This window comes from Convolutriloba macropyga, chromosome 3 (genome assembly GCF_964194025.1).
Source record: "Convolutriloba macropyga chromosome 3, txConMacr16.3, whole genome shotgun sequence".
NCBI lineage: Eukaryota > Metazoa > Xenacoelomorpha > Acoela > Convolutidae > Convolutriloba > Convolutriloba macropyga.
In genome coordinates, this window is record NC_134470.1 from 74,902,237 (window position 1) to 74,926,517 (window position 24,281).

At 36.2% G+C, this 24,281-nt stretch overlaps 1 protein-coding gene across 1 annotated transcript in view; it reads right to left on the reverse strand.

Moving 5' to 3' along the window:
* LOC142336458 (sodium-dependent serotonin transporter-like) overlaps positions 1 to 24,281 on the reverse strand; it is a 526,993-nt gene that overhangs the window by 100,457 nt on the left and 402,255 nt on the right. The gene's annotated exons all lie outside the window — the stretch shown is intronic.

Here is a 24,281-nt window from a genome sequence, read left to right on the forward strand (position 1 = left end):
CGTATCTTTAGCTTTGACATATAGGAATACCTAAAAAGGTTTTCCGGTTGGGTGGGTGCGGAGAAAAAACGCCCCAAATAAATTTTACGCCATTTCTAAATAAAAATCGAAACAAAAAGTAAAGACGTCAGAATTTTATTTGAGACCATATAAGTTTTAAAATTGATAATTAAAATAATAGAGATTAATTTCTGTTTGTTGGCTATCATTTTCTTCGGATGTGCTGCAACCCAAGTTGGATAGCAGTGCTGATACATTAAATTACAAATAATTTTAACTTCGAGGTGCATCACTAAATTCTTGCAAAACTTTTATGGAAAACACGGCTATTTTGTATGAATCTCGTTTTTGAGTCTGCTCTTCTAATAAGATCTTGTCTAATTTTTTTTGAGACTCTTGCGAGTTCAAAGCAAAACTTTACCAGGGTCGAAGGTGACACATTTAAGAATATCGCCCCATGCTTACCAAAATGGCTTTTAAATACTCAATAACTGACTTAATCCACTTGAGTCGGATTTCATTTTTTTGTACATGCAAATTACATTGCAGTTTCCCTTATATGACATTTTTGCTCAAAAGCAGCAAAGATAAAATTATAGGCAAAATCCAATTGCAAATGATCTCTCCCGTGAGTAGTAAATATAGGGAGCACTGGGAGAGGGGGGTTATCATGCCATGGGGATAATAGGGTATAGATTTGCATGGGGATAATAGGTTATAGATTTGCATGGGGATAATAGGGTATAGATTTGCATGGGGATAATAGGGTATATATTTGCATGTGGATAATATGGAATGATCCTTAGCCATGGGATAATAGGGTATGCATGCGGATAGTCTAAATTTAGTTTTATGGCGTATGGATTATTACATGGGATAATATCGTATGGATTATTTGCATGGTGAAAAAAGTTAATGTATTTACATGTACGGAAACAATATGGGGGAAGAGTGAAGCGCGAGGACAAAACAATTGGGGAAGCAAGTAAGGAAAAAATAAATTCATTTTGAAAAACTTTGGTGAAGGGAATGGCATCAACGATTGCGACGGTAGACATAAAAAGTATTCATGAAAACTATTTATTTTTGAAAGAAAATTATCCTGATTATGGAGAAAGATTTGTGTACTTTTTAGCAACTTGTTTGCATTTGGATCCCAACATTGATCTTGACATTGCTCTTAAACTTCGTCCCTATGGGGGAATAATTGGTATTGATAATTCGTCGCTGGACAAATATTTCAAATCTTTCAAAATTTTGAGATTGCATGCTATTCTTCATGACGCATCGGGTTTCGTTTATGAGTTTAGCGAAAAAGGACCGGGTTACTCATACGTTTTACCTTGTCCAGTAACAAACGAGTATCTTGGTCACGTGACCGGCCTTGCATTTTGTCTTTACGTGAAAACTTTCAAAGGACGATTGTTCAGTATGTTGGAATGCTGAAATCACGAGCAGTTGTTCTCGACTTTGAAGGTTTTCGGAATAAATCTGGCTTCATAGTTAAAGAACTTGCTATTGCTACTGAGAATTTTATCGACATAAATTCTTTTCTACCTCCCAATTCATACAGAACGCTCTCGTCAAGTGATCAAAAGTCTTACCAGTGGGTTTCTAAGTTTTTACACGGTCTCCTCTGGGAAACCGGAGAATATCCTTACTGCTATTTGCAACAAATCATAGACAGCATTATTCTTCGATTTCCATTAGCGGTATTTTACGCCATGGGCAAAGAGAAAACAAGTACTCTCACGGAACTACTTCAAAAAAAACGTAATAAATTTAGAGATATTGTCTTGTCCAAAAGTTGAACATTTGAAGTTGTATCGAGAAACTCCTGTTTGCAACCTACATGCACTGAGTTGCCCAAAAAGACAGAAGAGCAGGCATTACGCGAGGAAGAAAGCCCTGTTGTTCTATCACTGGTTGATGAATGAATCGACGTCCAGAGAAGACAAATCCATCACTGCTTCAAGTGAGTTTATCTCCAAGTTTGACAGTCTACAGTTGCTTAGCGCCCGACAATCAATTGACTGTAACACTAGTCAAGGAGGAAAGAATTGACTCTCGTGGACAAACAATTCTGAGAAAACAGCAGATTGTGTGTGGTGGCGCTGAAATAGAAGCTTTTAAGAAATATCTTTCTCTTGTGGAATACTTTCAATTGTACCATGTCTATACAAGAGAAAATGCAAAGACTGAAACTAACCCCTTTACCTATGCCCAAGCGTGCAGTACCAATTCTGATGTCTCTGGACGATGAGAGTCTTCCCAAAGAAATCAAGCGGCGGGTGAAAGAAAACGATGTAGAGTCCATTGTTTTCAGAGATAAAGTAGACTCAATAAATGCAAATTATACAATCACTTACAGAAATGATGACAAAGACTCTGAATATGTGTTGTATGAAATATATATCGCTGAATAATTTTGTAACAAGTTTGCAATTCATTTTTCACAAATAAATTTTTAAAATGAGTCAAGCGGAAGATCAGTTGGATTCGGGCGGAGGTATAACTGACTTGGTTTTCGACGCCGAGCACCAAGAAAGACAGTCTTGGAGGTTCTGTAATTCGAGATTACCTCGATCAGAAGTGGTATTTTTTCCCCAGTTTCAATAATAATATTTCTCATAACTGTTTCTCTGATCAAATTAGTCTTTTTCAAACTTGATTGCGAAGAATCAACATTTTGGTTTTCTCTACTCTCGTGCACAGTTGGGTACGCTCTTCCTAATCCCAAGTTATGAACAAAATAATTTCAACTTCTGACAGGTTGTTCATGGCTGTTCGCGGGCCATCGTGTTGCGGAAAAACTGAGCTGATTTTCAAAATGTTACTACATGGCACTTTTTCCCCAGAGTTTCAAAAAATCTTTTATTTTTGTCAGCATGATCAGCCAAATTAACAGTCATTAGAGAAAAAATTGAACGTAGAATTCAAACAGTTTTCTGGTTTTGAACTCATTTCAGAGTTAGAAAACTGTCTGCTTGTTTTTGACGATTCATGTGAAGAAATTTTCAACGACAAAGAGTTTTCTAAATTAGCAACTGCGGGGCGACATAGAAACATTAGTGTGATATATGTTAAACACAACTTGTTTCAACAGAGCAAATGGTCTAGAACAATTGATTTGAATACAACACACATAATTTTGTTCAAATCACCACGAGACACACAGCAAATTAATTTTATTGGTCGACAACTGAATAACACACAATTTTTGAAGGAAAGTTATGAGCTAGCAATCAGGAAGCAGTTTGGTCATTTGTTAATCGACTTAGATCCAAAAACATCCGACGTCTTACGTTACTGTTCAAATATTGTTCCTCCAGGTCCATCAATTTTCCATCAGCTAAAGCTGTTATCACCAACTTAACTGATGAGAGAGAAAGAACTATGTATGCTGCGGCAGATGCTAGATACATCGGACTGAAAAGTAGGAAAAATAATCAAGACAGCTCCAAATAAGTTCATTAAATTCCTTTGCGAGTGCTTACTCAATATTGTCAATGGAAACGTTCCAGTTAATAAAACCAAATTAGAAGGTTACGAGAAATCATTCAAAACACTATTATCTAATCAAACAAGTTTGAAACTAAAGAGGAAACTTTTAGCCAAAGAAACAGAATTGGTGAGAATTGTTGGATTTTCTTGCTATCGATACTTGACAAAAGAATAATGCATACGGAAGAATTCATTTTAATTCCAAAACGAATGTTTTTGTCACATCAACCCGTAAAAAATGAAATTTTGGAAAACCCTAATTATGAACAGAAGGCAGCTCAACTATCACTATTTCAAAGAAATCAATCTGAAAAACCACAAAAAGAAGAAAAGCCTGTTGAAACTATGAGCAGTGTTTACGAAAACAAGGAGGCTACTAAAGAAGAAACATCAGAACCGGTCAGCGAAGACAGTGAGATTGAACCAATATTAAAGAAACAAAAAATTTCTCAGTTTGAGTCTATAATATCTGAACTCGAACCAATGGAGAAAAACAAAATTAAGCGAGCTGAAATCTTACTTGAACACATTATGCAATCTGACGTCATTTCCATTGGAGGAAACGATGTACTTCATATCAATAAAGAACCACTGGGCGTTAAAGTTTCTACTTTTTTGTATAATTTACAGCAAAGCACAAAAAAAATTGACATTAAAAAGTACTCAAAAATTTTGACTGCTCTCGATATATCACCACATTTAGTTGCAAACCTTTATGCCAAGCAAATCTTGGAAAACTCGTCAGAAAGTGAACAAGAAATCTACCCAAGCCGAGAGAAACCCCGCAGTAGTGGATCCAAATCAAACCCAACAAGAGATTACGAAGAAACAAGTGACGAAACGACAGACAAAAAAGAGACCAGTCAAAAGAAATGGTCTTTCTTCTCCTGAGGTAAAATGTTTGGAACAACTTTATTTAAAAGGACCAGCTTCCTATGGAAGCACAAAACGCTTACATAATCAGAGCAAGCTACCATTAGGCAAAGTGCAGTCCTACTTGGAGACAAAACCGTCTTTCACAAAGTACCGTTCAATTCGATTAAAATTTCCCAGGCTTAAAGTTTTTGTAAAGGACATTAATCAGATTTGGTCATTGGATTTGGCGCACGTTGACAAATTAGCAAAATATAACCGTAACATAAAATATCTCTTGGTAGCAGTTGACTGTCTATCAAGATATTTGCGTGTGGAACCCTTGAAAACAAAGTATGCGACGGAAACAGCTGAAGCATTCCAAAAGATGATCAAAAATAAGCAGCCTGAAAAAGTGTGGGTTGACGATGGTAAAGAGTTTCTTGGAGCTTTCAAACAATTGTGCAACAAACGTGGAATTCATTTATACAGTACTTTCAGCGAAAAAAAGTCTGCATTTGCAGAGAGGAACATTAGATCACTAAAAAGATAATTCATCGGTACCTTGAAGAAAAGTGGACATATTCCTACATTGACCAATTAGACCAATTTGTGAAAACAATCAATTCGAGAGTAAATCGGGTAACTAAACTTGCCCCAAATAAAGTTACCAAAAAGGATGTGCCGCGGTTAGTGTCATTGATCGCGCAAAAAAGCACAACTCAGAAGCCCAAGTTTTACATTGGGGATTTTGTGAGAATAGTTAAAAAGGACAAAGCTTTCCGGAAAAGTTATAAGCAATCATTCACAGACGAAGTCTTTGAAATAACGGGAATACCTACATTAAACCCACCAACATACTCTTTAGTCGACGCTAACAACGAACCAATTCAAGGAAAATTTTATCAACCAGAATTCCAACTTGTCAGGCTCCCTCTTGTTGAAAATGTCCAATAACCGGTTTGAACACGAGTTTACAGTTCACGTGGTTTCATCAGCTTCAATGGAAATATTTGATTCAAACACACTTGCATCATTTCGGAATTTTTTTAATGACGAAATCCAACTTTCAGGTGATTGGCGAGTGGCGCTAAGTGAAATCATATTCCCAACAAAAATAGAAAATATTGTAAACGGAAATCTGACTGAAATCTGATTCCCAAAAGATGTCTTCTGGAGCCAATGTTATTTCTAGACCTTATAGCGGGCAAAAACTAGCTTTTATGCCAGGAACATTTGATACAGTGGCGCAACTTCTTGCCACAATTAAGCGCACAGTTGGATTACCCAATTTTTCTTTCAGAGAAATTAAGAGCTCTGGAAAATACGAAGTTTTGCTAGGGAAATATGAGGGAATTACGTTTCCCAGTGAAGAAATCCCCAGCATCATTGGCTTTGAAGGTATTCCTGACGGTAACGGAATTCATATTGGGTACAAAATGAATCCAAATGAAAACAGGCTTATGAAAAGTGATGATACAAAAGCATATTATGGGGAATTTCCAGCCGACCTTTGTGCTGGAAAGCATCTTATTTTCATCTATACAAACATAATTGAATACCAATACGTCGGTGACACTAAGGCGCATCTTTTGAGAGTTTATTGATTCAAAACAACGTCTGAAAAACGGTAGTGTATGTGAGCTTGAACCAACTCATCGGATCGTTTTTACAAATTTAGACTACAAAAAACTTTTGACCAACACAATTCAATCAATTTCAATTGAACTGCGGACGGAAACAGGACAATTAGCTCCGTTTTCGGGAACTGGAAAAGTTATTCTAACACTACAATTCAAAAAGTTTTCCCAATAAAATGGATTCTTACTATGCTAATCAAGCTACGTCTTTGCCTCATTTCTCTGGACATTATCGACAAAGAGGAAGTGGTTTTGGAGCTTTAGCTGCAGGAATTGGACGTGTTGCACTGCCCCTAGCACGTCGCTTCATTTTGCCAACTGCTAAACGTATCGGGAAAGAGCTCCTGAAACAAAGTGTACCAGAGATTCTGGATGTAGTGGGCAACAAAAAATCTCCTAAACAAGCAATTAAGAACGCAATTTCAAAAACTGTTAAAAAACAGACTGGAGGCTCTCGACGAATTACTTCACGTCGGAGGAAATCAATACGAGGCAAGCCAATGAAAGTAGGCGAGAAACGCAGAAAGAGCATTTCAACGCATAGAGCACCAAAAAGAAGTCGGTCGGATTTTTTTGCTAAAGTGAACGATGATCGCTAATTTGTTACCATCAGAAGCAACTCACAGCTCATTGGATTTATTTGAAAAACCCTCACTGCTGGTGACTTTTGATGGTAGTTTTTGTCAAAAATTGGGTCCAATCGACAGCCCAAACGGACCCATGTTAGAATTTGAAGTCGCTGGTGACAGAAACAACTTCATTGATTTACAAAAAATTTTCCTCGAAGTTAAATGTAAAATTGTCCAGTCTTCTGAAGCTGATTTGAAATATGACGCTACAGCCGCCGCTGACATTACAAAAACAGATTATCCCTACTTTTGCAATAATGTGTTACATTCACTATTCTCTGATTGTACAGTGTCTGCTAATGGACTGAAAATTTCAAACGCTAACGGAAATTATGCTCACAAAAGTTTCATTGAGACCGAGTTCTCACATAATAAAGATGCAAAAAATACATGGCTGGCCTGTCAGGGCTACTCTTATGAGGAAAACCCGGGAACGCTATCAACTGCAGAAGTGAACAGAAGAAAAACTTTGGTGAGACAATCAGCTGAATGCACCTTCTATGGCAAAATTGCTGTAGACTTTTTCACTTGCGACAGACATCTGCTAAGTGGTGTGACACTTCGAATTGCATTCAGACGCTCAATTGATGATTTTGTTATAATGTCTGATGATGCTGCGAAACAATACAAAGTAAAAATTGTCGAAGCTAATTTATATGTGCGGAAGATGACCCTTAATGACACTGTTGTGTCCGCCATTGAGAAAACATTATTGAGTAGTCCCGCCTCCTTTCCTTACCTTGAAACGCTCACAAAAACATTTCTGGCTTCAACGGGTCTACACAGCTGGAAACAAGAAGATATATTTGCGAGAGAACCAATTCGCCGACTGGCGATCTGCTTAAATACAAATGAAGCTTTTCTGGGTAATAATCGGCAAAATCCATTTCATTTCCGAAAATTCAACATAGAGCAGATTTATGTATATCGAAACGGTTTGCCTGTGGCAGATAGTCCAATATCTACAGCTGACGACAAACGTCTTTACTTTAATACAATATCGGATCTAGCTTACATTGATAATGGACATGGAATAAGTTTGACAGATTACCCAAACCATTTTATAATGCTTTTTGATTTGACCAGTACCCAACAAGCATCCCATGACTTTATTCACCCTGAACTGACAAACTGTTCAATATCTGTTGAGTTAAAATTTTCTGTGGCCTTACCAAACAATATTGAAATTTTCATTATTGGTGAAAAAGCTAAAACAATTTTTGTTGATAGTGCAAGAAGAGTATCAAAGAATCACATTTTGACAAACTAAAAAAATGGACGAAGATGATATCAAGGATCTTATTCAAAGATGTGCTTTACTCAAGCATAAATTTCTGGGTGTCTTCGCTGCAAATAATTTTCCCCAAAAGTTGAAACCAAACAGTTTCCTAATTGTTAACGCAGCAACTGCAGAAAGTTTTGGCACCCATTGGTTACTATTGTGCCAGAAAGAGGAGGAGGATCAATTGTTCTTTGCTGATCCTCTCGGACAGTCTATTTCGTCATACAAAGATGTCTACCAAAGAATAATTTCTCTAGAAGAAAATGCAAAAATTTATCAGTTACTGAAGGATCAGCCAATTCAAAGTAAAAACTCAAAACTTTGTGGACTTTTTTGTATTTATATTGCTCACTATATTTTTAACTCACAAAAAATTGTAAAACTGAGTGATGCTCAATTAATTCGCTTTGCTTTTCATATGCTGTATTAACCCTTCCTTGATTGCAATAAATTATTTTTTCAAAATTTAATTTCTTCTTCGTACACAAGGCGAACACTCAACAAATCAGTATCAATATTCAATTTTCCGTATCCACTAACAAAAATATCCATAATTTGACAAAAAGCACCAGAATGAGGACCAGACAAAATGTTTTCAACTCTTCGGATAGTTTCACTATTAACAAAATCAGTTTGAACTTGTTTCGATGGAGGACGGGCGTTGTAGATCGTCTTTTGAGCAACTACTGGCATCTTCGCACAGGGTTTTTGATTTATATTCACTTGTTTTGCATTGCTAATTTTCATATTATTGTGGCAGGTAAAAGCTGGCAGTTGTTTGCGTACTGTCTGTGAGTCAACTTTATCTGCGGAGCTGTTGAATTCAACCGCCAATTTGAGCTTTGTAAAAACGTCTCCATTAGTCTCCAAAGTTGTTGCAGTCGAAAATAAAAATTTGAAGGTTGTAAAAATACAAGGCACAGGAAAATTTTGGTTTCTTTTCAAAGTTTCCTTTTCGAAAGTTGTTGTATCAAGCAAAACGTGATAATGGTTAGTTACTAAGCCGCAAAACTCAGAATCAAAATGGGCACACACTGCATAAACATTTGTGTTAGAAAGGGTAGTTTTCTCTTCGACCAGCTGAAACTTGAACTGTTTTTGAAATTGTTTAAAGTAATGTGGTGAACGCTCGTACATCGCCTCAACCATTTTTGTTGCTGGTCTTGGAAATTTCTTCTGACTTTTGTTGGAATCGTGGTTTTTTTGCTGGAGGGGGTTTTGTTGATTCCTCTTCTGTGAACTGAGAGCGTATATCTGCTGACTTTTCAATCAAGTTCTCAAATTCTTGAACAGTTAGAGAAACTCTCCGCTGAAATTCGTAATCGCTTTCCGCTTTCTTGAACAATTTTAGAAACACATAGCTACCCGTCCTTTCATACGTTTTCACAGTTGCTCTGATCAAGCGCTTATCAGTTTTCGAAATGTCGAAATAACAATCGCCGAATTCTGTGTCTTTAGTGGAAGTGAAAGGCATGGCGCAACTTGATATTATTTCCCTTAACAATTATTGTGAACGCTCCAACTCAGGGGCGGCGGCAAACTTGGATTACACGTGTGTCATCAAACACTCAATTAAAAACAAATGATTGGCGAATACAGTCTCAAGTACGCCTACGGCGTACTTGAGCCTGTTCATTACAATTTTTATGGCAAACAAATGGTGCACGAATGTGATCTTTTGAACAATTTTCAAATGCATAAAGCGGTCATATAAACTAGAAATTAGAAACAGATGCGACCTCAGATAATAAACATACATGTTGAACACAATTTCGAAGCACTCATATACACTAGAAATTAGAAACAGATGCGACCTCAGATAAGAAACTTACATGTTGAACACAATTTCAAAGGCATAGGGCAATCATATACACAACAAATTAAAAGCACATGTGACCTCAGATAAGAAACTACACATTGAACACAATATATAACAACAGTTAATTGAAAACAGATGTAACCCTAGATAACAATCTTTGGTACGCTCAAGTTAAAATTGTGTGTATGTTGGCTCAAAATTAAAAACAGATGTGACCCTCTAGCTTACGTGAAACTAATGCAAAAGTTGTACACAGAAACCCTGAGCTATAATTCGGCGGCATTCGTATATGTGTTGAATCAAATTGCAGTTTGTTTCCAGCAACAAATTCGAATCTGTTTAATTGAATTCTTTTAACACTTAACTGTTGAAATTTCGGTTAAAATTCTCGCAGAATCAGAGTCTTCCTGTGAAAGAACTCTGGTTTATCGAACAGTATATGAAAACTTTGTTGTTCTCATCCAACAACGAAAACAAGACAATGTCTGGAACACTTACCATCACTGTCTTCTTCCAAAGCTTCTTATAAATGCAATTGCCGCCCTGCCCGAAAAAACAGACCCTTCGGAATGCAGCATTCTTACCTCAGGAGGTCACTTACCTGCAAAAGTATTGCCAGCATTTCAAGATTGTAATATGGACACATTACCTGAAGAAACCAAACGAATTCTCTACCGCTACGACTGTGAGTGCGTACCCTTGTTTGAAAATCAACTCGGAGCATATCAAGCTTGTGATGATTTGGCCAATTTGTGGGGAATCAGTTCATCACCTGATTCGCCAAACAGTGAATCGACACTATCTAGTCTACCCACAACACCGGCAATTGACCCAAGTCCAACTGTTACGCCGGCACCCAGCCCATCTCTCTTTGCTGAAATCAGGAACCCTCCAAACGATTTCGATAACTTTGACGAGAACGTTCTGTCCGGAACAACTTTTCAAACGCCAAAGCGAGAGGCTCTGAGCGACAGTTTTCAAACACCCACGTGTTCAGAGACTCCAAACGTTAGCGGTGCACCAAAAAAGCGACGACCAGAAAATTCTTTGATGGACTTATTCGATTAAATTAACTAGAACTTGAAACTTTACTTTCATATAAAGAAGTGTTTCAATTTTGAGATCTTAATTTGTGCGTGTTTGTGTTATACATTTTACTTCGTTTCTATTTCTTGAATTTGTAATACTTCTTTTTTGTCCGTTTTGTGTTTCTATTCAAAACTTAGACAAAAATATAATTCAAGTAAGTGATCATGTTCGGACTTGTTCAGGGAAGATTTTTACTTTCCCCTATGACGCAATCACAGATATTATTTTCCAAGCAGGCATTCATGTACTGCAATCACTATGAACTGTTTAGTTTTTGTGGTAATAATCCACAATTAGACTTTCGAATCAATAAAAATTTTAAACATCTGCTTGTTAAGCCTAAAGTTATATGGAATTAACACAATTTCTGTTTTGCAAAATGTGTGCGGTTTTTGGCTCAAAAGACCTGTTAACATTATGCCAAAAGAGTAGCAGCATATGAACTCTGAAACCAATTCATAAATTGGAAAAGTTGTCGAAAATTGTAATCCGTCAGAGATAAAATTCGAAAAATTGCACTTGAAAACCCAAATGATGTCATTAGGTTCTGTTAAAAAAATTTTTTACGTCCTCTAGCAGCACCGCCTAGCTTTGCGCCCTCGTTCAACAGGGTAAAAAAAAGCAGGTTTGTGAAAAAAAATTTTGAAAAAATTGAGAAAAAAAAATTTTTTTTGATAGATGACCTCTGACCTTTGACCCCAAAAATGAAGGCTTCAAAAAACACTTGGGATGAAACTGATGGTGCAGGGATTCTCAGCACACTGTGTCCTGCAAAACATCTCATCACGCTCGTCAAATTTAACTTAACCGTTACGGAGATAATTAGCGCCTAATTAACGGCTAATTAGTGACTAATTAACATAATTGCTAATTAAAGAAAAAAAAATTGGAAATTTTTTTATACCAATGTCTTTGTGGAAACATGCTGGATGTTTTTGGTCATAAGCATCATGGCCGAAAAATGGCTCCTTCACCGATTTCCAAAACATCTGGTCATCAATGTCACATTAACATCTGGCATTAATTAGCATATGAAGTACCCTTAGGAAAGATGTTAGATCGCGTTTCTTTGCATTTTTGCACATTGTGGGCCCACGGCATCAATTTCTCTCATAACACCTGTCATCGAAAAAGGCTTCAGAAAAAAGACACATGTTTCTGTCATGTAATTGTCATTTAATGACATTGATTTATGATGATTGACAGAAAAAATAACTTTTTTTCGGTTCATTTCAGAGCAATTTTTTCAGTGCGGTCTTATGTTTTTCGTCCCGGGGAGCAATTTTGCTCATCACACTTGACAGCGTAGGACAACTCTAACCACCCGTTTTTTAAGAGGTCTAAAATGGTAATTTTTTGAAAAACTCAAAAGAAAGTAACATGTTTCTCCGCTTTTTGAAATGCGTTTTTTTAGGTGATTCACAAAAACAACACTCGGTATGACCCCTCTGAGGGTCTACTAGCACATAGTTTTGAAATCGGAAAGTGTTTTATATCTTTTTTGCGTTTATTTTCAATAAAAATTCGAACCAAAAATTTCCCGCCAGTTTCAACCAATAAACTTTGACGAATTCAAATGTTTGAAATTGGCGCCCACCAAACTACGTTATTATACAGAATGCCTTCATGTAACACCCTTCGTAGCGAATGCAATTACCACAAAGTGCAATACTAGTTTTCCGAATCATTCAATTCTTTCCTAATTTCAATTCAAGTTGTTATATTCAAGTCAAGTTGTTATATTCTATCGTCATGACTTTTGCTTGTCGTTATTGCGACTCTGTGCTTAGTACTAGAGGAAATCGTTCTCGCCATGAAACAAAATTTCATCCAGATGAAATGAAATTACCAACTTATCACTGTTCTTTGTGTGAGTTTACATCTCGAAAAATGTCAGAACTGGAGGAACACATGCAAACTCAACATTCAAGGTTCACAAACTGTTGTCGGGCTTGCCACCTCGGATTCAACAGTTCGCACTTCTATGCCCAACATGCAAGGTCAGTTCATTCAATTCCAGTCTTTGGTGCTGAGTTTCAACCTACTCAACCCTCCGATCAGTCATCAATGTCACATTAACATCTGGCATTAATTAGCATATGAAGTACCCTTAGGAAAGATGTTAGATCGCGTTTTTTTGCATTTTTGCACATTGTGGGCCCACGGCATCAATTTCTCTCATAACACCTGTCATCGAAAAAGGCTTCAGAAAAAAGACACATGTTTCTGTCATGTAATTGTCATTTAATGACATTGAAATGAAATTACCAACTTATCACTGTTCTTTGTGTGAGTTTACATCTCGAAAAATGTCAGAACTGGAGGAACACATGCAAACTCAACATTCAAGGTTCACAAACTGTTGTCGGGCTTGCCACCTCGGATTCAACAGTTCGCACTTCTATGCCCAACATGCAAGGTCAGTTCACTCAATTCCAGTCTTTGGTGCTGAGTTTCAACCTACTCAACCCTCCGATCAGTCAGCTTTTAATGGCAGTCTTCAATCCTACTCAATAGAACCCACGGATGACGAAATGGTGCCAGCAAAAGACCTCCAGGCGTTCATGAAGTTCAAACAGAAGCGAATTCAGGAACTGATTGATTAAAAACTATCAGCGGGCCCGCAAAAAGTTCAATTCTCAGCAGAACTGCAACTTTTCAAACAATTTTGTGAGCCTGATGAAGACGACGAGCGTATCACCATCTTCGCTAACTCTCTGATGACTCCTGTGTACGCTGAAGGGCTCTCAAATGACAATTTTGTAGAAATGGTGGAAAAAATGCTCGCTGTGTTGTTCACCTTTGCCTCTTCTGGAAGTGGTTGGATGTTGGAAAGAGTTATTCGCGTCAATATTAAGTTCGCCAAATACAGACCGGCCACTGGATCTTCATTTATTGCCTTACCAACAAAGTTACAAAATTGTAGAGCCCTTCTCAACATAAAGAACCATACAGACAACAACTGTTTCATTTACAGCTTTATCGCAGCTTCCTATCTTAAGTGCAACAATTTTGAGGGAGAAGAAGGACGAAATGACTCTTTAAAGCTAACATCACCCGAGTTCTATCAAAACATGTCATCGCTTCAGCCTGCTGGTGAGTTTTCAATGCCCATGGGGTTCAATGACATTGATAAGTTTGAAACACTTAACGACGTAGAGGTTAACGTTTTTGGATTTGAAAACCGAGATTTGTTTCCAATGCGGGTGTCTAAAAGGACAACTTCCGAATTGAGCCTCGATTTGCTTCTTCTTTATGAGAATGATAAACACCATTACGTTTTTATCAAAGATTTGTGCAGGCTGTTCTGCTTCATCAAAAACATCAAATTCAAGTCAACTCTTCACTTATGCCGGAACTGTCTTTACTTGTGTCACAAGGATGTTAATAACTTTAAGGATCATGTTGAAGTTTGCGGTAATAATCCACCAGCTGTTATCCGCATGCCAAAACCAGACAATAATTTATACAAATTCACAAACTGGTCAGCTACTTGGTTTGCTCCCTTAGTCATCTATTTTGATTTCGAGTCGTTTCTCAAACCAGTGGCCTCCTGTGCTCCAAGTGAAGAGAGAGCTTCATCGCGACCAATTGAAGTTCACGAACCATGTGGCTTTGCATTGACTGTTATTGAGCACGGCAACCCCGAGCCCAAATTTACTCATTTGGACAGCTCGGAAAACTGCATGCAAAATTTCGTTCAAATGATTCATAAACTTGCTAAGGATATACACGAACAGAAGCGCAAACACCCTTTCTTCCGTGGTGACCGATCATCACTTCATAAAGATGCGAGCAAACAGTGTTGGATTTGTGAAAACGAATTCTCAGAAACTGACGAAAAAGATCTGGACCACTGCCACTACAGCGGCGGCTTCCTGGGTTGGGCCCACCCACAGTATAACAGAGCGCGCCGGAATTCCAATTTTATTCCCGTAATTGGACACAACATCCAAAATTATGACCTCCATCATATTTGTCTTAGTCTGCAAAAGTGCGAACCGACAACAACAATCAACGTCATACCAGCAACAGACGAAAAATACATTGCAATGATGCTGGGAGTGCAAGTTGATAGAGTTGAGAGGGCTGACAAGAAGGTCGTACCTGTTTACGAATATCTACGCTTCGTTGATTCTTACAAACTCTTCAACGGATCTCTCGAAAAGTTGGTGGAGTCCTTGCCAGAGTCAGAGTTTGGTATAATGGAGTCTATGTTCGCCCATATTCCTGCACCTGACAGACAACTTCTGAAGCAGAAGGGTTATTACCCTTATTCCTACATGAGCGACCGGTCAAAGTTTGCGGAGAGGGAGCTGCCGGCTCTCAGCAAATGGACAAATTCTTTGGAAAACGGAAAAATATCAATCAATGAGTCCGAATTAGATAAAGCGAAGAAGATGTGGCAGCTGCTAAACTGTGAGACAATGCAGGACTACCACGATTCCTATTTGAAACTGGACGTTGCCTTTCTGGCCTGCTGTTCGGAATACTGTCGCAAAATCAGTTTCCAGACATACAGATTGGACGTGGCGCAATTTTTCACAGCGCCAAATATGGCAAAAGATGCAGCTTTACGGATAACAAAAGCACGCGTAGAACTTTTGACAGAACCCGAGCACCTGCACATGATTGAACAGTCAGTAAGAGGCGGAATTACTTCCGTATTCGAAACGAGGTACTTCAAAGCCAACAATCAGTTCTTACCGGGCTTCAACCCAGAAGAGGCTTCCACATTCGGGTTGTGCCTCGACGCTAATAGTTTGTATGGGGGTGTCATGTAGAAAGAGCTGCTTCCGATCGGAAGCTTTAGATTTGCCAATAAAGTTTCCATTAGCCAGATCTTGAATATGCCTCAGGATTCTGCCATCGGCTACTTTGCTGAAGTGGATCTGGAGTGTCCTACAGACGTTCACGACAACCAAAGGGATTATCCGCTAGCGCCTGTAAAGGAAATTGTACAAGACGTGTGGCTAAGCGATTTCCAAATCAACCTAAAAGAGCAGTACCATATTCCTGAAGCTAAGGTCCCTAAACTACTGCAAACACTGTTTGACAAGAAGAACTACGTAGTCCATTATAAATTACTCCAATTATATGTGCAACTTGGATTACGTATAACGAAACTTCACCGCGTGCTGCAATTCAATCAGGAACGATGGCTCGAACCGTATATTACCTTGAATAGCAATATGCGGAAAAAGGCAACTAATAAATTCTAACAGAATTATTATAAACTCATGAATAATTCTGTATATGGCAAAACAATTGAGTCGAAAAGGCGACAGTCGAGGGTGGAAATTACACGAAATGCGGAGAGAGCAGAAAAACTTGTTTCGAAATTCGAATTTGAGAGATTCAAAATATTTGGGGAGAACATGGCTGCTATGTGCAGCAAGCCGAAAATTATAACATGGAATACGCCGACTATTGTGGGTGCAACTGTGCTCGACTTGTCTAAGTACTATATGTACCGCTTTCATTATCAAGTTATGCGACAAAACTTTCAATGTCGTCTATTGTACTCGGATACAGACAGCTTCTTATATAGAATTGAGTCAAAAGATCTGTATGAGGATTTAGCCAACAAATCTGCGGAAGTAAAAAACGAATTCGATTTTTCATCCTATCCAGAAGACCACCCACTTCACGACAACAACAATAAGTCTGAAGTCCTTAAATTCAAGGACGAATTCAGTGGAGACTATATATCCGAGTTTGTGTGCCTCAAACCCAAGATGTATTCAATCACATCAAAAAGTGAGTCCATATAATGAATAATTTCTAACCCCTTCCCTCAGTAATTTGAATGCAAGTTAAGTGCGTTGGAGGAAACTACATAACAAAACTTAATAGCTTATTGTAAAACATGTTTACCTTGTTTAGGTTGTCGCAAGTTGTCTGCTAAAGGTGTGACCAGGGCAGCCCAAAAACTTCTCACCCACGAATTATATAAAGAAACTCTCCAAACATCGAAACCAGTTAGAGCGGTAAATACAAGAATAACATCCGAAAATCATGTACTGAAAACGGTGACAGCTAATAAAATATCTCTATCCGCATTTGATAATAAGAGATATATCTGCGGAGATGGGTTGCGAACGCTCCCATATGGACACTTTTCTGTGGTGGGCGATAATCAAAGCGAAACGTCTAGTTCGCTCGGATGGTTTGATCCTGACCAAAGTCAGATAAGTTGGGATTACAGTACAGAGAATAGTGACAATTTAAGTGAAATTTTTCGTGATACTGAAGTGGATTGGGACTTTCCAACATATCTACCACCCCCCGAGAAAAGAATGAGAAAACACTGTAGCGATAACTTGAACCTACTTCTGGACAATGCCAGCCACTATTCGCCGCCCGATCCTGGTTTCATTAATGCGGGAGGAATAAGAGATGAGGACATTGCTGATGACCAAATTGTTGACTTTGATAGAAGCAGCTCAGAGGAGGAACAAAGTTTTTGTTCATTCATTGATTTAGAAGCTACAGAAAGTAGCGGCGAACAGTGAAAGGGACAGTGTACAAACTCAATTTCATAGTGTGTTGAATTCAGAATAGTGTTGAGAAATACTTTGTGCGAGATTTGTTCAGATTTTGTTTGGAGTGTTGCTTTAATTTGAACGGCCCTGATTCAATTTTTATTTTCAGTTCAATTTGTACGAAAGTTTCTTTAGCCTAAGTTCAATAAGCGGACGGTCAAGTTAGGGGAAAAAGAAAGTCAGACGGCGAGACAATTACCGCCACATTATCCGCATAAGAACTTATCCGCATGCAATTATATAACGTATTATCCGCGTGCAATTATATACCGTATTATCCGCATGCAATTATATACCATATTATCCCCATGCAATTATTTACCATATTATCCCCATGCAAATCTATACCCTATTATCCCCATGCAAATCTATACCCTATTATCCCCATGGCATGATAACCCCCCCTTTCCCAGTGCTCCCTATATTTACTACTCCCGTGTATTAAGGTTGCAAAATGGAATTCAGTTACCGATCCAAGTAAGTTTACAATAAAAAGAAAAAAGAATTTATTTGGTCCAGTTCCAGTTTATCCCCAAGCCGGATCCGAATGGTTATCTTGGAAGATTTTGCCAGAATCTGGCAGAATCTTTCAAGACGATACATTGTCTTGCAAGAATTTCTGCCAGAATCTTGCAAGATCTTGCAAGATAACCATTTTTTGGAAGAATCTTGCAAGATAGCCGTTTGCAAAAAAAACTTTCTTACACTTGAAAAGACCTTACACTTGGAAAAACGCTAAAACGGTTGCAATATTCGAATGTATACATATTTTGCGCGTCGACAAAAAACCAAAAGACAATTATTAAAAAACATCAGAAAAGTATTAATCTAAGCATCAAATATTTTGGGCATTGGCAAGAAAAGTTAAGCGTAAGGAGCTAAATTAAACGAAATAAAGCTGTTCAAGATGCAAAGAATAATAACATATGAATTTTTCATCAGAAAAGGTAATATAGACGTGTAGTCTTGTAAATCTTGATAAAGTTGAAGGAAAATATTTTTTGATAGTAATTTATTTTGTGTTAACAGTTCTCAAAGGCAGATTTTAATTTGTTTTCTTCAGATAATTAATATTTCCAGATTTAAAATCTATTCAAATTTATTTTTTTCTTAAAAAACACGCAACTGATTCTTAAGTAAAATTCTGGTCGAAATGAAATGTGTTGCAAGATTGAGAGCCAATAAGAGGACAGCTCGACCGGAACGAAATTGCAAGAATCTTGCAAGATAACCATTTTTCTGCCAGATCTTGCAAGATAACCATTTTTCTGTCAGATCTTGCAAGATAGGCAGTTTTTGCAAGATTTTGGCAGAATCTTGCAAGATAACCATCTGGTCTCGACTGGGGTCGAGTCAACTTCGTTCTCTAGTCCAATTTGCGAATTATACTAATATAGACGTTTTAGTTCTTCAATTTGGACATCAATCACAGTATTCCTATTTATGAGATTGACTTGTAAATAATTCCAACAGTTTGTAAAATTGGGGTTGATACTGGTTGAGCAGGGCACGAGTACATTTCTGTCTTTTTAATCTGCACATGTATCTACTTAATCTGTCCACCCTATAGAGTCCACTGTCCTATACTCCCTCAATTCTTCTAGAAAAAATTAATTTCGTAGATTTTACTAATAAAAACAATACGTTCAACCACGGTATCAATACGGAGTTCTAATATATGACACGGCAAACAAAAGTGTGCTTGAAAGACTACAATATCAACAAAACTTCCTAATCAGAATAGTTTTTGGGTTCCAAAACACAAAGAAGTTCGTAGTTGCAGATCAAAAAACAAAATTCCATCAATATTTGAACCACACGTGTACAAATTTCTGAAACTTTTATCAAAAGTAATCAGAACAGAACACCCCAGTGAATCTATTAACTCGTTTATAAGTGACAATGAAATCGACAGATCATTCGACACTGAACGGAGAATCAGAACAACACCTCTCATAGAAAAATTAATACGAAAGAAACGAAATTCAATCTCAGTTCGATTGAGAATACTCTAAAATAGCCTATCGTGTCTTGACTTTGATATAATAAAAAGTTTGAGAATCTGCATTGAAAAGATTTTGAAAAAACTGCTACGCTCCTTTCAGGACAATTACATAATCGATTCCGATTTTTTTTGGAAACTGGTATTGGTAGTATGCTCGATAACAAAAAAATTGCTTCTTTAAAAAAGAAAAAAAATTTAAGTTGAAAACCATTATATAGTTGGTGCCTAAAATTGGCTTATTAAACTCATCTTTTTTCCTGTTTCTCTTGAATGGTCTCAATAATTCGAATTTATAATCTAATTTCGGATAGCTCTGTAACGGTGCTGAAACAGGCAAATTGCCTCCTAGCATTCGTTCAGTACGACGCTTTCTACTCTAATTTGGTTTAATTATTCGAAGCTTGAATATTTGGTACTGAAAACAATTTTTTTTATTATTATTATTATATTATTATTTTTATTATTATTATTATTATTATTATTATTATTATTATTAATATTATTATTATTATTATTATTATTATTATTATTATTATCATTAATATTATTATTATTATTATTATTATTATTATTATTATTGTTATTATTATCATTATTATTATTATTATTATTATTATTATTATTATTACTATTAATATTATTATTATTGTTATTATTATAAATAATAAGAAAACAGAGTAAATTTAATTTTTGTACTTTACACCTGTAATATCACAGGTGTTGATTTTTTCTTAAGTCAACCCGAGTTTACGGCATTTTGTGCAATTTCTCTTTATACTTTCAACATTTGAATGCTTGGGTTAAAAGTGGACAACAGAGCTCAGGGTTTGATTTAGCAATTTTTTTTATTTAAATTAACTTTTGCCCTGTCTCTGATCAAGCTCAGTTTCGGTTTTACTCTGCTCCGCCAAAAACGCCTATAAGAACACTTGCTCGACCCATGATAGAATTTTCCTCAATTTTAAGTAGAAAACTCGGTTGTGTAATTATAGCCAATAAAGACTCCCCCTCCCCCTCTCCCTCCCCCTACTAGACTTGTTGAAATTTTTTATAAGTCGAGGCTTATACCTCAGGTGCGTTCACTGTGTACGTTAAGACTAAATTTATTTGAAAAGTAATTAGGGCTGAAAAAATTATCACTAGAATGCAAAATCGAAGCAACGTACGTGTATCCTTCCATTCCAATCGAATTTTTGAAACCCGCCAAGTCTTTCAGAACCAACACGTCCAGGTCAAGGTTGAACCCTCCGTACCTGTACAGCAACGCATATCGCATAAAGTCACTCACGTGCGTCTGCGTGAAATCTTGCCTCTTTGGGTTAGGGTCTAATCTGGGTAAAATATCCTGCAGGGGCAAATTGGCAAAAAGTGGTTCGAGCTGTGCAGTATAGAATTGTAACTTCTCCGGATAAAACTCCTGAATCAGGCGGCATAAAATTGGATTAGTGGTATCCAAAAGTGGCGACAAAGTGACAACTTTCACTTTCAAATTTGATATTCGAAGAGCGGATTCGATAGTGCATAGCTGTCGGCCGCGATAGGTCGGCTTGCCGTGTGTTTCTATGAAGAAAATTTGATGATTTTTATCGGAATATTGTTCACTGAAAGTTTCTAGATTAACTGAACTGTTACAGAAAATTTTTTTGTTTTCAGGTAATTTTTTCTCAGGTTGCGTCTTTTCTTTTTGATCGCCAATTTTCATATTATGGTTTTTTCGGTTATAGAGTGGTTTGATATTTTCAAATTTTTCATCGTTTGAGGACTGGCCCGAAAAACGAAATGAGCTTAGATATAATAAAATTACGCTGATCAGAATTATATTCAAATAGCAGAAACGTCGAACTCGGAAAATATTCATTGGCAAGGCCTCTTTTAATCAACTGGATTTTGTGTTTTATATAACTAGAATTGATTACTTTAACAGTTTTTTCTAACCAAAATTAGTCTACTTTTGTACGTTGATTCGTGAAGTTGAGCAATATGAGTAATAGTTATCAATTTTACGTGTTTTATGCATTTTACAAGCGACTTAAGAAATTACAAATTATATTAAAAGTAAGTTTTTGGTTAAGCTCATCTACGTCTTAGTAGCTTTAGCTTAAACATTGCTACTCTACTATGTAAAAAATACTCAAATATGAAAGTAAACATTTTAAGAAGTTGAAGCATTTTCACGACTATGTTTAACATATGGTCAGCTGAATTTTAAAGGCGTTCACAGAACAAAACGTCAAAACCACTATAGTTTCTAGTGCACACGGTCGAAAAAAATGGAGAAATAATTTTGAAAACATATCTTTCCATTGACATTTTTTTGAATAAAAACCGAGAGAAAACTTCTTGGCAAAAATCCAAATCGAATGATTTCAGTGAGAAAAATATTAATTACAAAAAAGACGTTTGGAAACAGTTTTACGAAAAACTGCAAAAAATGACAAATTGGATTCAAAAATAATCTTTGCAATTAAACAATCGACTCGACCCAAAAATTTTTTTGTTTTGATATCAACATGAAAAAGTTTTATACGTTATACTCACGTGAAATACTCAAACTTCAAAAAAATTCCCCTCCTCGACCGTGGTAACTGTTTCGTTGATTGAGCAAATGAATATCCTCCAAATAATGTTTCAGAAGTAAAAATAGACCATATCCGTATTGATTTTCTACAAAGTTCCGACGATTGTTGACCATTAAAAATTTTTACAAACTCTTGGCAATGTGCGTTCTTTTATAATGTTCCGACCCAATCATCCAAAGTTTTGACTTAATTGTCAAACAAGTGAAGAGATATACAAATAGATGTTTGTGTAAAAAAATCGTCGCAAACTCAAATTGATAAAAGAATTATATAATGCCATGCAGCAGCAGGATTATGAGTCAAATGAAACAACAAGATGAACAAAAAGAAAGAGAATACTAAAGACAAAAACTCTGTATCCTATTTTAAAAGCACATCACAACCAAATAGAAAAACAATCAGATGAAATCTAAACTAAACAAATTAGCTTGTCCTCAGCTGCAAAGCTACAAAGCAGACCTGTCCATAATGAGACTAGATAAACAGTCGACAAAGCGAAGAAAAAGAGGAGCGAAGTTGAAAAATACATCAAATCGTTTTAAACCAAATAATTTGAAAAGAAACAAAAGCCGATAGCTTTTACCGGACAATTCGCAAAAATTTTATTCTATTGAAATCATTGACGCCATCAGCTATTATCTGAAAAACATACAATATTATTTCAGCTATTATTTCTTATTCAGTTGATATGTGAATGTAATTTGTATATGTGGCCTCTTTTCACTTGTATTTTTTGGAAAACTGATGGGAATTGTTATTGAAGCGGATATTTTTTAGTACAACAAAAAACAGTAAGTTACGTTACAAAAAATTTTTGAGAAAACGCTTAGTGTCCAAGATGTGAAACATGGGCTGTATTTTCAACATAAAAAATGTTAAAAATTAAATCACAAGAAAATGGATAGAAACTCTCATAGATTAGATTAAGCTTCATGTTGACACAAGGAGAAATAAAAAAAAGTTAAAAAAAACTGAAATTTATGAAACCAAATAAAGTCAAATTCATCAAAACCGTTAGCTGTCAATAAAGAACATCGAACAGGTTCCTCAGCTCTAATAAGGGTAAGCAACTGAGACCTATCATTAATCAAAAAATCTTAAAACTACATAATAATTATAACAATTACAGCGAAAAACATGTGTGGAAGTCGACAAGAAATAAAGCATTCATGAACAGTTGTGAATATGACAAGACAGTTTTCTTTTCAATAATAATGGGGTTTTTGGTTTTGTGAAAAAGAAGTTACGGAAAATTAGAAAAAAATGAAATAATATAAGAAATTCACTAAGTTTTTTGAAGACAAACTGTAGTATCAGAACCATCAAAACCAGTAGCTTTCAACAGAACGCAATAAACAAGTTGACTTATACCTGGAAGGCAATGAGTGGAAGCCAATGAAGTCATTAACAATTAAAAGTTATTTTTGATGAACAAAAAAATCAAATCAAAGACAGGAAAAAACCAAAAATCCAGAACACAGTGCTGAATCCATTAAAACCATAGGCTATACTCTGATTGCTTTCTTTATGTTCACTAAGACTCTTTTCAACGTCAATATGAGCCTCCAAAATTATTATAAGGTGGCAACAATCAATAAAAAACCCAACATAATATATAAACACAATTATGAACAAATATCCAAAAACCACAAAATTGTTTGAAAACTCGCAGCATCACCAAACTGCAACTATAAAATCAAAAAATAGAAGTTGAAACTGCTAAGCAAACTAGTACTTGATTCAAGAAAAGGGATAAATCAGACAATTGAGCTTAAAAACATTTAATATTCAATTAATTTTTTTCAAAAAAAATATTTTCAAAATTTTAACAACCATTAGGTATGCATTCACAGCATTAGGTAGGTTCACTCAAAAAGAAGCCAATTGCCTATTCAGTTAGCTGGGCTAAGACATAGGACAACAAAAATCCTAAATATCAGGCAAAACACAAAGGTTTGATGATTCCCTGACAACTAAATAACTGTTCATTGGACCCCATCTGATCGTAAACGGGTTTTTTAAATCGAAATTTCTTATGAAAAAGTAGTTGTCTCCAAACTACACGAGAAAAACCAAAAATTGTGAAAAGAAATTAAAAAAAATGCTCTAACAGAATATTTCATCAGAATTCAGTCCCAATTTTTCTGGTCTTTCCCCTAATTTTCTCGAATTGTTTTTACAAAGTTGCTTTCTAATCGCAATCTCTCCGTTTCCCCTGAAAATTAGTTAGTCGCATAAATTTTTGCTTGAAAAAAAATCAAACAAATATGAATTCAAATATCATTCTGTTTTTATTAATTATTTTTGCTCTTAGATTTCTTCGACAACACAGCTAGA